Genomic DNA, 16,181 nt, shown 5'->3' with positions numbered 1-16,181 from the left:
ACGCCTTGCGTAGAACTTTCGTCGTCGTTGCTAGGATATCATTCCTCTTTGGCGTCGATCGAATTGAATTTGTCCGAGTTTCCCTCCGTCTCGATGCCAGATGTCTTTTAGCACTTGAAAACCTATGGCGATGGTCCTGTGTGGACACAAGGTCTCCATGGAAAATTCTTCGTGCAGTTGACATGGATGTCCCCTTACAACATTTGTTTTAACACTGCGACGCGTTCGCCTACGTTATGCAAAGTTTATCTTACCATGCGGGACCCACTACGGGGACACGAGGACAGGTGAAATTTCATAGAAACTCTGCTCTGTAGTGGTTTTAATGTTAGCATAGCGTGCACGTCATTCATAAAATTATAACAGTTACTCAATGGAAATTATTTACACGGTAATAGTACTCTTCCAATAAGTGGCACTCTGGACAAGAGTATCATTCTTCCAAATTGAATCGGAAGTGTAGAATTGTTATATCGAAGCATAACATCGAGTGAATAAGTACGACGAACTTGTATATGACCTTTTCTGATCATTTTTGTGTCTCCAATCCATGAATTCAAATGGATTTTGTATACCACGTATCAAACACAGATTATACCCTTCAAAGTTGGCGATCCCTGCTGCTTAGGATTCCAGTCTACTACCCGGGTCCATTCGATCCACCACTTCAAAAGAGGAATCGCGAGTCTAAATATCTGTGCTGGTAAATCTCTACGCACAGTCAGATGTATAGCAATGCATTTAGTACGTAACACGTAAAGGCACGGAGGAAACTGATACTCCCAGTGGAACGCTGACAGAGTAAAAGGCGCGCTTGTTAGAGGGCGACCCACGTTTTTCCTCCGCTCGTTACCGAAACTGGCTTACGTATCAGAATCATCAACGTGCCCGATCTCGCTTCCGCCTAGTCCAGCTTTCCCTATCTCGTTACAGATTTCTATCTCGCCGTACGACCCGAATCGAACTCCCTGTTTCATTTTATTTCCACTTTGGCAACGGATAGGACGAACCGGATGCACTGAGAACACAATCCACCGCTCCCTTAGAGCTTGTTGCTGCACGAATCTATTATCCCTCGTTCCACTGTTCTCCATCGAACGGTATTAGCCTTTCCACGAGGTTATAGGGATTTTCGAATCGGTGTACGCATTCGTGGGATTGTCGTGATTACGTAAGGTGACCATCGAGCGATGCATCCGAGAATAGCAGCTGTTCTATTCATTCGTAACGATGTCAGACGAGTAAAGAATAATTATTGGAGAAGAATAGCTTATCGATTGCAAAGGAATACGATTCGAGGAGTTTTGAAATTCACGTAACAAACTGCATCGCAAAGTAGCTGTTCGATTCGTGAAACACGAAAGGCGCAGCAATAGTCTTGACAATCTTGAGACCTACTTCATTTTTCACATTTCCATTTCTTCCGGCAATGTTCCTTCCACTCCAACAGGGTGGAAATTTTTTCTTTTCCAGAAGAGGTCTGACCTCCTTCCGTCGACCTCATCCCATTATGGTAAGGAATAATTAATAATCGTGAAATTTCTCATCAAGGACTCTTTTACATGATATTGGGACAAAGCTCGCGGAAACAATTAATCATAAACCGTCCCGTTATAGAGTCCGACGCTAATTAAACGTGCCTTCGGTTGGGAAATTGTGATTTCAATTAAAGGAAAGAGACGGGTTACATGAAATATCCCTTGTTACAACCGCCACTGTTGCCGCTGTTATTTATCTCGAAGCTAACGAAACTGAAAAGTGGACATCGAAATTCTAAAAACCCAAAATCCCTCGAAATCCCAAAGTTCATAGACCGAACTAAAATTTAGCGTCAAAGGTCGCCAAAATCTCGCAGGTTCCAGAAAGTCACGAACAAAAGCTCGAGGGGTGGGGGGGGGGGGGGGCAAAGAACAATTTATAAAGGAACCTGGGCGCAATTCCATCTGATTATATTTCACGAACACTCGCGGGGGAGCATTGAACGCGGCAGGTCGAGCGAACTCGGCGGCATTCGGTTAACCATTCTCTCAACCTTACCTTTCGTTTCGTTGCACCTGCTGCGGTCGTCGCGGTCCTTCGTTTTGTTTCGCCCCCGGACTAAATTGAATTTCACGCCGCGTTTTCATTCATTTTCTTCCTCCGCTTTGACGATTGCCAGCACCGCCTCCGCCGCGTTCGCGAGGTCCACAAAGAGCAGAGAGAGAGAGAGAGAGAGAGAGAACGAGCGAGTCCGGAGGACTGGTGCCAGCAGCTGGCGGCGAAGCCGGTCACCTTCTTTCAGCCGCCTCTATCTAGCCATCAGTGTGTCTTGAGAGACGGTCGACAGGGTGATTCATCTTCCGGGAGGGGATTATTGTGGGCTGGCTGTGCGCGAAAGCTCCTCGTGACTCGTCTTCCTTTCGTGTCAGCTTTTCGCACTTCTTCCTCCTCTTTTTCTTCGCCACGGCAGCCACCTTCGTTCCGCCTGATCCCGTGCCGGAGGCTCGATGCCCGTGTCTCGTCCGTGCCGCGTTCCACCCCCACCTGAGTTTTCCTCTCGTTAAACCAGAGCTGTTCGACGCCTGAACCCCCGCGACTTCCACAGAGATTCCTTTCGCGGGAAACTCCTGCCTCGTCAGTTAATTCCTCAACAACCGTGAGCACCTGCTCCTGCCACTCGCTCGTTAATTCGACGGGCGCTGTACGCCCTCGAAATCGGAAAACAGCACCTGTCAGGTTCACCAAGCAAAAGTCGAACGTGCTTTTAGTTCCACCAAAGATAGCTGCATTCGCCCCATAAGTGATACATTCCTTCGTTTCAAACTGTCACAAAGCAGACTATCGTCCTCGTAGGCCAAAACAATAATCTGTGAAGACACTTGATGACTCCTTATGATCGAGCTCAAGCATCGATTAACTCGCGAATATATGATTCACCAATAAGTAATTTCTATTTTACCTCGAGGCTCAATTCTCATACCCAATCGAGGAAACTGAAATGCTCGCAGTCAAGGTTCTCGTGTTCTCTGTTCCTCCGCTTCGTTCGATTTATCCCGTGGATCCTCGTCCAACAAAAAGAATACGCGGTAACAGTTGATGGGACTTGTTACCTCCCCCACCAGGGGAGTAATTGCCATTTATCGATTGGAAGGAGATATAGAAGACACGTTTAATTACGATACGACGGGTACAGGTGTTCACGGATGGCCAAGAACTAACTAGGAAGTTCGTGCTATCCCCGGGGAGGGAATGGCGGAGATGCCGATCAGAAGTTGAAGCCAGTCTGCGATGCTCCGGCATTTCGGGGATGAGACGCGCGAGGGTGAGATTAAGAAACTGACACCGACACGTGACTTGTTTAGTAGTTTTGCGAGTCAAAGTGATCCACCATGGCAACCTATCACAGATGTCCCTGGCAGTCGACTGCGTTTATGAAACTCAGGTCATTATACCAAAAACAACCCCAACTTAACCACATCTTACCGACATCTGTGGTCCTAAATGCCAACACAACCTTTATAACTTGAATCAACGCGATGGATGTACCTCAGTATGCATTCGTCCGTGTTTCCTTCATGGTATATCTTCGTCGAAGAGACGCAGCTTCGGTATATTAGAGGGATTCTTCGACTTCGTAGGAGCGTGCAGCGTCTTCTTCTAAGCCTCGCGTCCCGTGTAGGAAATAGGTCGCATCGAAAGGTTTTCCGAAGTACCACAAACGTAGCGAACCGCCATGAGGAGGCCGCGTTTGCCGCAGATGAGCACATTATCCGGATGACGACGTCTTTAGCCCTTCTCGCCATCTTGGATCAGGCACCTTATGGGGCTGCACTGCAGAAAAATTTTCATTCCAAGCGCCATTTTCTGGGGCGGATTTATACCTACGTTTGGGCTAGACTCGTAATCATAGACAAGTGTGTTATTTGGAAAAGGTAGGACCGAAGGTGATAGCTAAAATATTCTTATTTAAACGAAATTCTATGTCTGTTCATGCTTTTGGATTTAGTTCATAGTCCAAGAATAATTCGAGATATTTTCCGTATACAATTGCGATCAATATGCCAACCTAGGTTGTAAAATAAAGAAGGAATCGAAGCAGTTCTTGTTCCAGAGTGTTCCCGGTGCCAAGAAGTTCGCCAACAAAAATGAACGGGTGCTAAACTCCACTTTTAATAAATAGATCTAACGGCGCAGTTAAATAACGTTGCTCCAAGGAAACAAATTCGCACAACGCCTCTTATTGCACTATTGGGAGAATCATGAAGACACTTATAAGCTGCTAAGAAGTTCTGAGTTCTACGCGAGATCCTCGTTAAAACCTCGAACATGCGAAAGTTAAGCATCATTCTGTCGCACGCTTCAACAACGGTGGAAGTTTACTTTAATAAATTACCTAGCGCCGTGCATCTGGAATTCTCGAATCGAATTCTGCATTAATTTGTCATTTTACCATCTCGAGGAACGGTGTTTATACAGTCAGTCCCATAAATATTCGTACTCTCTGTGTCTATTGATGAAAGTTTAAATTAAGTGATAGGTTTGATGTTTCCAAATAAATTTTTCATTATAAAAGTATACACGTGTAATGTTTATTTACGTACATACTTATAATGAAACATTTATTTGGAAACAGAGGGTACGAATATTTGTGGGACTGACTGTATGTCGTAGAAATCATTATGGCTCTCTTCCATTCAAAATAATTTTAAAAGTGAGCTACATTAATATCGCTCCACGTCCACCGAAGTAACTGCACGAAATTATTCTCGCCAAGCCCTGCTTTGCGCTGTGAAACATTCCACTCGTGTTACGAAATTTTAATTTAACCCAAAGACGATAAAACTAATGAAGATGGAGATGAATGGAAAGCGCAGTTCCCGCTGCACCGCTTCTGGCTGGCTCCACGGCCGCCGGTTTCCCAAGATTTTGCGAATTCACGCGTAAAGATCGCTACACATCGGTACGAGGGGCAAAAAGGGAACGTCCATTGTGGCAGTTCCCGGGTTCAATGAAGCTAAAACTTCGGGGCGACGTAGGAGCTCGTGATAAGGAACCACGTTTAAGGGAACTTCCACGCGAAGTTCCTCGAGGAAGTTTCATTCATTGAAGTTCTCCACTAACGAAACTTTCCGCTTTAATTTCCCGAAGACTGGCTGATAATTCTTTGCATCGAAGAACACTTGATGCGTCCAATTCACGAGAGAAATCGAGGAAAGGGGGGAACGAGACACCGGTTTTTAAAGGCGCCAATCAGCAGACAACCGCGATGAAAGAGCCCTTGCTTTCGAATCCAATGAAGTGATCTCTGAAGTGTGGTAACCTCTCGTTTCGTGGTTTAATTAGCGACAATATGGTGTCTAAGAGCACGATGAAGCATCCGCTTCGATCAAGCAAGCCAATTAGCGGTTTTGAGTCAACCAACCCGTGGACATTTAAACTTCGAGCTCTTCGTAAGCTTCTTCCTTCGTTCTTTCAGCGAACGAGCGCTTTTTGACGAACTTTGGACACGGGAACCGATCGTTTTCGAACTCAAGCGGTGCAGCGGAGGGATGACAAGGTTGTTTTATTCTTTTACTTCGGAAAGTGAACGGAGAAGATGTGTCAATGCTCCGTCGAGTCCCTAGGTAGCGGTAGAAGTTACTAAAAAGTGTCCTTCCGTTGGCAAAACTGAATCGATAGCGACTGTCCTCCTCCAGTGGCGTCTGCGCGCCGACGCTCGACCAGCTTTGCCGGTGTTTCAGTGTTCTAGGACGGAATTTGCTTTTCTCGTTTGATATAACAGAGGACAGAGCAAAGATAAACACGATGAGTCAATTAGGAGCTCCTAGATTAAATAAATAAGAAATTGCTACTCGGCAACCTTGAAAAAAGTCCTTGGTTATTTGACGTTTGAACCTATATGTTACTCAGTTATGTATGAATAGGAAATTTCGATTATAATTGTACAATAGGAAAAGAAGAAAACAGAGAATAGCATAATAATGATACATTTCGTGTTTTAGTATGTTTGAAGTCAACATAGTACATTCTATATTCACTTAACTCTGCTCACTTTATTATTCTCAATTGTGCTAACATAAAGTATTATTTCATGGCACGTACTCAATCGAAACCCAATCAAATTATGAATAATTATACCATAAATGTATCTATGACCTCTCTCAAGAATACAGGAACATATACATTCCACTATTCGCATCCATTTAACCAAACACTCCTTTCAACTCCACCGATCTTTAATTTATTCTAACATCATTTTGCATTAATATCAAGCTATATAATAATGAATAAAATCCATACCATTTCGTACATAAAGCCACTAACACAGAAAAATCTTCCATTCCTTCGTCAACAAACACTTCCCCTCCCAAAAAAACACATCGAGAGTCCCCGAATGCATCCTTAAAGTATCCTCACCGATGCTTAGAGGATCAGCAATGTTCACTCCGAAACAAAGGGACGCGTTCGGTTCGAGTAAAATTGAAAACAAAGCGGGCATAGTCGGTCGAAAGAACCGCGAGTACGAGAAAGGTCGGTCCGGTCGGTAGCGTTTAGGTTTCGAGTCGCAGAATCGACCCTGGCGCGTTTCCACCCTCTAGTAGCGTGGCGGCTCTGGTGTCGCTGTGCGCGAGAGGTTTGCAGACCTTCTCATTCCCGTGCCGTAGTCCGTCTCGCGAGCTTCGACGCGACGTTACGTGTTGTTCGCCGGCTAAACCAGCCTTCCTCGATCGGCTGGTCGCGTTTTTTTCTCGCGAGTGTGTCAGTGCCCGGTGTATCGTCCGCGTTTCTCGCCCCTCGTCTCTATGGAATTCTTCCTCGCGGTTTAACCCCTTATCAACATCGAACAGCGCGTATTATAACCAACGACAGGCGAACCCACATCACTCGAACGAGATGACGTTTGATTCGTTCGACGCTCTCGTGGAAACGTTCCACCCTCTGCGTCCTAGAACGGAAGGAAGGATCACCAGCTGGACACCGAGCTCTGGCGAACCACACAACTGAGCGCCGAGCTGTTTACGCGAACGGTGTCCTACCGGTTGAATTGTTATTGTTGGGGGAGGTTTGGAAACTCTGACGATCCGATCGCAGCTTGGAATCGGTACAGTGCGATGCTGCCGATCGCGTGGTTCCGTGTGCGTGTCATCTTCTTGTGATTGTGTGTGTGGAGTACAGTGAACCCGGCGGACGGTTACATCGTTTCGTACACGGTGAGTCGAGCTTCAGAGTTCTTTTCCTTTAGTATTTATCGACGATTGCGGGTATCCTGGGATGCATGCGTATTTTGATTTTGTATAAGCGCGGATTTAGATGCTACATTGTTTTCTTTCGCGCGTGTTAATTGGCAGAAACGCCCGGTACTGGCGGAGGAAAGATTTCGTAAAAATAGAGGTTGATGTTTTATCAGACGTGTTGGTTTGATTGAGTCAATACTCGAATCGGTTGTTCTTCGGTAGAATTTGAAATTTAACTTTGTTCAAGGAGTGGAGAATACACAGGTTCGTTGTTGGAAACACTAATAATTCTAAATAGTAAATGGAGAATAAAACGGAACACAGTGGTTCGCACTTTGAAGTGAAACAAAGATAGGAATACCAGTTCACTTCAAAACGGGGCAACTGACGATTATCATCGCACCCTCAGGCTAATAGAGATCGATCACAGTTAGGGTCGTTCACGCTACGTGAACGTAAACAAAGGGACATTGGTTACGCTACTCGAAACCACACCAAAAATTGAAACTTGGAACTAAAGCTCCGCGTTGCTTTTTATATCAAGAATAGTTCTTATTTGTTTCATAATGAATCCCTTTAAATCTCTTAATTGTCTGATGCGTTTAAATTTAAAGCTGACACACATGTGCAGTGTGAGTCGGGGCCATAAGAATATTTAGGAATTGATAGGCACCGCGGTGCTTTAATGCAACTGGGACGTTGACAGTGATGGATTCGACCTCCGAGAGTCGTTCCCGTTAAAGTTTCGGCGCGGCTGCGTGAAACTGATTTCAGTGTCGCTTCGTGATGTAAATTGTGGGCACTGCGTGCCGTTGGATCCTGGCTATGCATTTTTCTGCAGCGTTGGACGCCCACGCTTCGCCCCACCCGGTATTCACCAGTAAAACCACCGCCTCCGAGTGCCCCAAAGACTGCTCATTTTCCCAGGGCTGCCTCAGCTAAAAATAAACAAAATCTTAGTCGCTTCGTAACGCATACAGTGTGAATTCAAGAACATTATGTCCTAGTAATTACATCGGCACCTTTTTTATTTACCATTAAATGGTAGTATCCATTTTTGTTATTATTCAACGTATTGAATCGATTTAATATCAAATCCAGCTCATATTAAATGGAGCTCATAACGTATCGAGCTCATATCGAGTCGAGTTCACATTGAATCGCGCTTATAGCAACTATAAACGCTTTCGCGTCCTCAAAAATTAATGTATACTCACCAAATATTTTTCGCGTGATCCCATCGGTAATTCTGAAGAATCGTGCCCAATCTCAAATTCATTTCACCGTTTCGATCGTCACTTACGCATCCAGGATCACCCAGAAGTAAATCTCTCCGCGAGTTTGCGCCACGACCATTATTTATCGCGGTATTATGCAGTATTTTAATACAGGGAAGAACGCGAGCTTTCATAAATTCGATGTTAAATGTATCGACTTTGGAGGGGGGTGTATCTAGTCTTTATAGGTGGCCCGAGGGGTGCACGGCGGCTTGCATGCGACAATGTATTAGCCCAGGGTTCCATCAATAATTTGCATAAACCGGCGGCGAAATTTACGTGTACGCGGCTGTGCGATGGTCCGCGCGAACTTGAAAGTGGATTACAAGTTGCGACGGGCCGATTTATACGGCCATTATATCGCTGTAAGGTCTTAATTACCGACGGAGAGCTTTTCGATGAGAACAATTTCGCTGTTGCACGTGTCTGTTTTGCCAAGTGCTCGGTAGAAAGAGGGTAGCCGAGATAATTTGTTATTAATCCCTGTAGGGACGAGAACCCGTTCGAATCTGAGCTCGGGTGGCAGCTTTTCGAGTGTAGAGAAATTAGGATACTACACACGTTCGAGCAGGGTTAGGGAATAACTTCATAAGGTTGGGGAATTTTCTTTCTTTGTCAGTAACGTGCAATTTTCACTGAATTGCATTGCAATTTTGGTGTTCTTGAAGGGTTTCAATTGTTCGTGCATCCTTTGATTGTTTGTCTATTTATTTTTCAGTTTATAGGAAGGTCCAAGATCAAATAAGCATTTTGAGACCGCATTCAACGAAAAAATGGGGGTAATAATTAGAAGTCAGATCGTAAGGTTAAATGCTCCATAATGCATTCGTAGGTATTCACTCACGTATCACGTTCTTGCCAGGTTAAAAAACTGCATCCAGTTTAAACCAAGCATCGCGCGTATAATTTTACTTTTAATCACCGCTGATGATCTAAAAAAAGAGTTGAAACTGTAATTCGCGCAGGTAACAGTGTTTATGAAATGTACGTGCCTCGATGAAAATCGTCTGAGGGGAATCGTGCCCGCCAGAAAGTTTCGAAATGGCTGGTTGAAAACACGATTAATGAAAAAGTTCGAGCACTTGCAAATTATGGTCCATTCGAGCGAGAAATCTCCGCGTTTCGGGATCCCCCGGTAGTTTTCGTCTTCTCGTTCTCTTCTCTTCTTCTTGGTTTACCTTCTCGCCTCCCTTTTCTTTCGTTTCTCTTCTTATTTTACTCAAACTATCTTCCTCTTCCCAGCGGCACGACATACAGCTCGAATTTTCCCTTCGCCTGATAGGAGGTTTCCTTATCTGTCTGAACTTTGTTGCACAAGACAGTCGGTTGGAAACGCGAAATTGATACGGATTCAATACGGTTTCCTCGACTGAAAATTCAGTTAGGCGTTCCTCGATCGATCGGTGTAGACAGCCTCGGTCGAAGTGCAAGTGCATCGAGTCCCATTATCGATAAACTGAAACAAGGTTCCGCATCGTTCTTCGCGTCGAAGACAGTGGCGTTCACGTTTGAAACGTAATGATTGCACTGCAGATTTCATACGTTAACGTCGACACGAACCAAGCCAACGTCCTCTGAATATTAATATTTGGTGAAATAATATTACGGTATGAACACATTATTTTCAAATTTGTGTGCTGCATAAATATTTAAAATCAATAGTTAAGCAGTAAATAATGGAAATTTCAAAGACTATAAAATATGCTTCGAAAAGTCAGGAATCAGTTAAAAATTTAGTTCAATTCCACCCTGTAGGTATAAGATGTATTTTTATTGTTTCGAAAAACATCGAGTACATTCATGTATCGTGGAAGCGTAGGAGCTCTTGATATTCAGGTCGAGTTTCAATTGAACGACGAATATATCTAGAATAACTATCGGAAAGTCTCCCGGCAGAATGCTTAGTATATGAAAACGGTATCGTTGACCACCTCAAAACTCAGGACAAATTCCCTCCATAGTGAAACGTATGCAGATATATCCGATACACGTTTCCTTATTTGGAATTTTAGCCAGAACGAGGAGCAAGCTACAAGTGCACTTCCGACATCGACGAATTTCCTCAAGATTTTCCATCCCTCAGAATTGAAAAATATTTGCATACGAATAAGAGCCTAAATTTGCTGTACGGGGCACTCGATTCGGACACATTCACCATCCAACTGCCCCTTCGGATAAATGCTCAAAAATGCAATAAACGTAACGTAAAGCTCGCGCAAAATTTCACGGGTAATCAGATACCCAGTATCCATAAATACACCAGGGTTATCCACCGAAACTTCCGATCCACTCGAAATTTATGAAAATCCAATTCACGGCTTCCTTACCAAAAATTTTCCAGCGCAGTCGTTCGCCGAATATATCGAATATATCGAGAGCCGAATCGATCCGTATCGACGCGTATCGCTGAAGGTGCCTCTGCATCTCTGTCTCCCTCGGTCGCATCCATTCTCGCGCCGAAAACCACTAGAGACGTCGAGTTGGCCAAAACGCAGGACAAATATCCGTACGATATCCGAGGGAATATTCCCTCAGGCGTATTTCAGCCGTGAGCTTCTCGTGCTATCAGAACTGGATATTGATACAGACGCAATATCCTCCTTCGCTCGTGGGACCGTATTTAAGCAAAAGGCTAAGTCTCGCGTTAGCGGATGATATCGGGGGCAAACAAAAGGGGCGGCAGAATGAGTATCGGGCGTAGTGGCAGCATTGAAAGGGGTGAAGTTGCCTCAACTGTGATTATGTCGCGGAGAAGCAATCCTGCTCGCGGATGAAGTCGAAGAGTCCCAAGCTCCGGCAAAGAAAGGGGGATAAGGGAGCTCGTTCAAAGGGAGCCTTCTCCTTTCTGTCTGGCCTTCCCTCGGCTCTCGAGACACGTGTACGCGATTCCAGCGAATGCAAGAACTCCTCCCAGGTCATCGGTGCGCTACTCGGAATGCATTTCATCAAAACTTGCGGCTTTTGAGCCCCCTGGTCTCATCCCCGTTCCCCTATTCAGCCGCCACCGTGAATGAGAGACTCTCGATTCGGACTGGAGCTTACGCGGGGGTACCGACAGAGTCCGACTATGGATTTTGAGAATTCGATTTTGGGGAAACGCCGTGAAACTAATTCTTTTAATTGACCGCGGTTCGTTAGGCCTTGGTGAACGTTTATTCGGAAGTTGACGGAGTTACTTTCGACCACTGGCTTCGAAACGCGAGCGGAGGATACGCGTTTCGAGCAATTAGCGTTCGAACGGAGCGGGTTTATTATGTTTAGAGTCGATAGAGTTCACTTGTCCGAGTTTCGCGAAATTTCGGTTGGCGTTCGAAGTGGAAAGTACAAGTTGAGGTTATCGAGGTTGGAATGCTGAATGCTGCTGGAAACGTGGTTGAATATTATTATTCCTATTAAACGCGATTAGCGTGTATGACTAGATTGATTCTCTGGCAGCATGAATTTTGGGAGCATTTAGAAATTTCAGTTCTGCATAAACAGATGTATCTCGATAGTTAGAGTATTGTACGGTTGAGCGTATCTGTTATTTTCTTTCGAAGGGGGTGCAGGTGGCATAGCCAACATTCAACATTTATTTCCCAAGCAATTTTTCAAAGACGAAGTCCAATTGCACTCGGAGAAAAATTGTATAACAGATTTACAGAGATCTCCAAGCTGCCAAAAATTTTCTTCCACAATTCTATTCCATCTTCCTATAAAGCTTCCATTTTCCCAAAGTTATGGGCCAACCTAATACCTAGAATCCCTCTGTACATCTCAATTACACGCTCAGATTTGTATTCAGAGCCTCGATGAGGATATCAGCCGATTCCTTCGTGGTATTATTCCCAGAAACGAGATTTCCATGGCACCGTTTCATTTATTATTCGCGCGTCGTCAGTCGGCAGCAAACTGCACCACCTTAAATCGAGGAACCCGTTGGAGCCATACCACTTGCCACGTTCGCGGAGGTAAGAACGTCCTCCGTCGATGCTTTCTCAGACATTGAACTTTCCTTCCTTCTTCTCCGGCTGTTTTCGAAGGTTTAACGTACACCCAGGAATATTGCGGCACTTTTCCCCGTCGTGGCAGAGGCGTAGCCATTCGAGGCACGTAATCCATGTTCCGGCCGTGCGCCACGGCGGATAAATCATCCGTTCTCCATACACGGGAACGGAAGAAATTTCTATGGATCGTCGAAATCGTTGGACTTACGAAAGCGTTTTCGTCGATTAAACCGCGATTTTCGCTTGGTTGGCTCCAACATAAACAACCACGGCGATCGTTTCGACCGTTACACGATCGGATTCGTCAAACGGGGTTGGCTCAACTTCCCTTTTCGGTCCGCTTGACGCGTTTACAATGGCAAATTGGGCGAAAATCGTTGGTCGTTTAAAAGTATCGTTTTTAATTGGAGGTGATCCGTGCCCGTGGGAAACGTCCTCTTTGTACGAATTAAACGCAAGCTGAACTACGTTGAACGTGTCGCGACGATAGGGGTGAACTCGTCGCTCTTTCGCCCCTTTGTGACCACTGTGCGAATCGGACCGAAAGATCGCGAGTTTGAGGACGCCTCGGTACGCGTGATAATGTCAATCGATCTCTTTCTGCCTTCTTCACTTCCGGTGGTGATTTACTGTGGCCATTTGCTTTCGGACGTTGAGAATTATTCCCTCGGTTAATTGTCGAGGTTTATGGTAATTATTAGTATCGGAGCTCTCTAGCCATGAAGATTCAGGCAGCAACATTTTCCAGAAGCCATGAATACTACAAGGAATAATACTCGAGGAAAACCTTAAATCTAAGAATAATTGTCTTCGCGATCTGGAATCCTATCACATTTGAAATCAAAGCTTTCGATCAATAAAGCTTGCGAATTCCAGTCAAAAATATCCGTAAAAGAATGCTGAAAAATTCCGGTAGAAAGCAATCCAAGAGACCGTGAGGAACGTACCGCTCCCTTCGACGCGCTGTAGAATGACGAGGATTACGAGATCCGGCGCGTGTTCGGTGGGAAATTTGTGAAACGTCTCTGGACTCGGTCCGAGCCCCGCAAGCTCGCCACAGATCCTCGAGGTTAAATGGTCCATCCGGTGGCGGGCGGTGGTCTCCGCGAGACGACCGTTGATTTATAGAAAAAGTTCATGGGCCACTTGAAAGCTTATTTGGTGGCGCGGTTCGAAAACTGTACGCGGACTTCCGTCGCGAGTCGAGAAGAATGATCCTCTCCTCGAGGAAAGTTTGCCATCGAGAGAAGGGTCGGGGCCTATCGCGAACTTCGACGACTCTTTCGTAAATGCTACGCGAGAGATTCCAGGCTGCAATAGGAGGATCGACGAGTGCGGAGCCAGGCGAAGTATGTCCGAAATCTTTTGGTCGAATAAAAATGAGTTGGGTAAAGGACGATAAAGTTCTCTGCACTCTTCGCGGAGGGGACACGAATTTATTCCATGAACGAGGATAATTGGGGTTAGTTGGGAATTATCAGATATTCTTTTTGAGGAGAATTCCAACTATTGGAATTTTTCTTTTAACAAAATGTAAAATTAACGATGTCAAGGTTTCTGTTGATTATAAATACATGTTTCGAGAGTAGTTGATGGCTGGTCTATTAGAAAATTGTTTCAAGTGGCTGTGATATGTACGACAATATCACAGCATGTTTTCACTGTGGAGAATCTGTAGTCTCACTGTAGGGATTCGACTAAAATCAAATATAACAGAGAGAAAGCCATAAATCGCAGTGGTACGTAGTATGTAGTTCATCTCGCGGTCGAATTCGGAAAAATTGATTTTTGACAAAACGGTGGGAATACGAAGTTAAAACAGCGATATTTTCAGCGAAAATGGAAGCTGGCCAACCGCGAAATGGACGAGACGACGCGACGCACCGAATCCTCGCCCTTCTGCCGCCTGCGAATGAAAAATGTTTCCCTTTCGCGTTCGAACCTTTGTACTGTCGCTCGAGCAACGTTTTGCAGAGAGCTAGGAATTTCTGGGAGATCGTATTTGGCAGCACTAGTTGAATCACTCGTGGAAGTGGGAGTCTACGAACCTGTATTCCTCGTTACAACCACTACAAACGTGGACTAATACATCAGTAAAATATAAGGACGTGATATCAGTCCAAGAAATGAAATAAAAATTAAATCCAAGGGAATTCGTGGTGACCAATAAACATGCCATTTTGCAGATTCTTAAAATCTCCTGAGGAAGTTCACTCGAACCCTTATTCGATACCGAACCGTCTCGATATTTCGTGTTCGGTTCCCTGGATGTGTTCGCGGCGAGGCTGCCCGCTTTTCCGCGATGATATCGGCCAATCTAGCTCGTTCCCTTCTCCTTGCGAACGGCAGAAGCAATCATTGTCCGTGGCGTAACTCGATTCCTTCTGCCTCCGCGGCGACGATTGGCTTCTGCTCGAAATCGAGTCCACGTAGGCCCTTAATATCCCCGAGTGTTGGGATCTTAGGAGAAGATCAATAGGGTCGAGCCGTTTCGACGGCCGGCGGCATCCGATATTCCGACAAAAACGGCGCAAGAGGCGATCAGGCTTAACTGGATTCTTCTGCTTGATGGGAACTCCGCGCTGGCTGAGATATAGCGGTCACCTATATCGGTAAATCTTGACCTTTCGGACGTGCTCGAGATCCCCGTGTGACACTTTCATCGATGTCAGGGATCATTCCCTCCAACGAAATCTGCCCAATTATAGTCAGACTGATTTATTCATCTGGTCTGTCTTGGTGTGGACTCGGGTCACGCTAGCAATCAGCAGACAATTGCTGGGAGATTCGCGACGATTGTTTAATTCTCATTTTAAGATGAAAGAATGTTTTTTCTTAATCGTACATTTTGTTGTGGCGCTATGACACAGTGGAGTGCTTTAAACCAGGTTGCGGAATATAGTATTCTTTATTGCGTGAACTTTAATTTATCCTTGAATAAGTAAATTCTTTCTTGTGTAATTTACATAGACACGAATTAATTGATACACACTGTCTACAATTGCCAGTGGTTGAATTTAGTAAGCAATCCCTTCTCAAAATTGAAATTATTTCCATTGCAATCCTCGTCGTAAACATTTCAAAAATAGCAAAAAAAAGTAAAATACTCCCCACTTGTATTACTACACTGTTCGACACCCAATCCCTCCGTCGTATCAAATAATCGCGACGAAGCTTTCTCGAGGACAGGATGTGGGTTAAACGAAATGTGTAGTGTGCGGAAGATCACCGAGGAACGATTCCGAATGGCTTTAATATGAAGTCGACGGAATTGGTCTCCCGGGACGGCATCGATCGGGCTCCTTTCGCTTTTGGCAAGTGATCCGAGAAGTAAATTGCCTTAAGTGGACGATAACGCTGCCTCTTCGATCGGAGGGACTGAGACGCGGCTGTTGCATAGACCCTGCACGGAGACGCGAATGCACAGCTGCCAACCTACGAGTGCGATGCACAGCGAATGCTAGCTACAGAGTGGAGGCTTGAAAACCTTTGGCGTCCTTCAAAGATACTGGCAACAACTCACAAACAGTGGAGTTGATCACTTTGGAATTGTTCACGTGTGTTTTAAGTGCGATAGTCAAGCTTATAAACTGAGTATATAGTTTTGTTTCTGAGGGACTTAGTACACCATACCCATCGATACCTCGCATTAAAAATTCTGCAATCTACTTATATTTCTCCACTATAATCCAATATGGCACTAT

General features: G+C 45.0%; 1 protein-coding gene across 5 annotated transcripts in view; it reads left to right on the top strand.

The window, feature by feature from the left end:
• The first annotated feature begins 6,655 nt into the window (after positions 1-6,655).
• Positions 6,656-16,181, top strand: part of LOC128873276 (neuroligin-4, X-linked) — a 328,845-nt gene continuing 319,319 nt past the window's right edge. For all 5 annotated transcript variants that reach the window (XR_008456382.1, XR_008456383.1, XM_054116733.1 and 2 more), the window contains exon 1: positions 6,656-7,190. The gene's annotated coding sequence lies outside the window, so the exon portion shown is untranslated. The remainder of the gene's footprint in view (positions 7,191-16,181) is intronic.

The sequence above is a fragment of the Hylaeus volcanicus genome, chromosome 3, assembly GCF_026283585.1.
Source record: "Hylaeus volcanicus isolate JK05 chromosome 3, UHH_iyHylVolc1.0_haploid, whole genome shotgun sequence".
Lineage (NCBI taxonomy): Eukaryota > Metazoa > Arthropoda > Insecta > Hymenoptera > Colletidae > Hylaeus > Hylaeus volcanicus.
The sequence above is the reverse complement of the archived record's forward strand: the minus strand, read 5'-3'. Positions and strand labels throughout refer to the sequence as shown.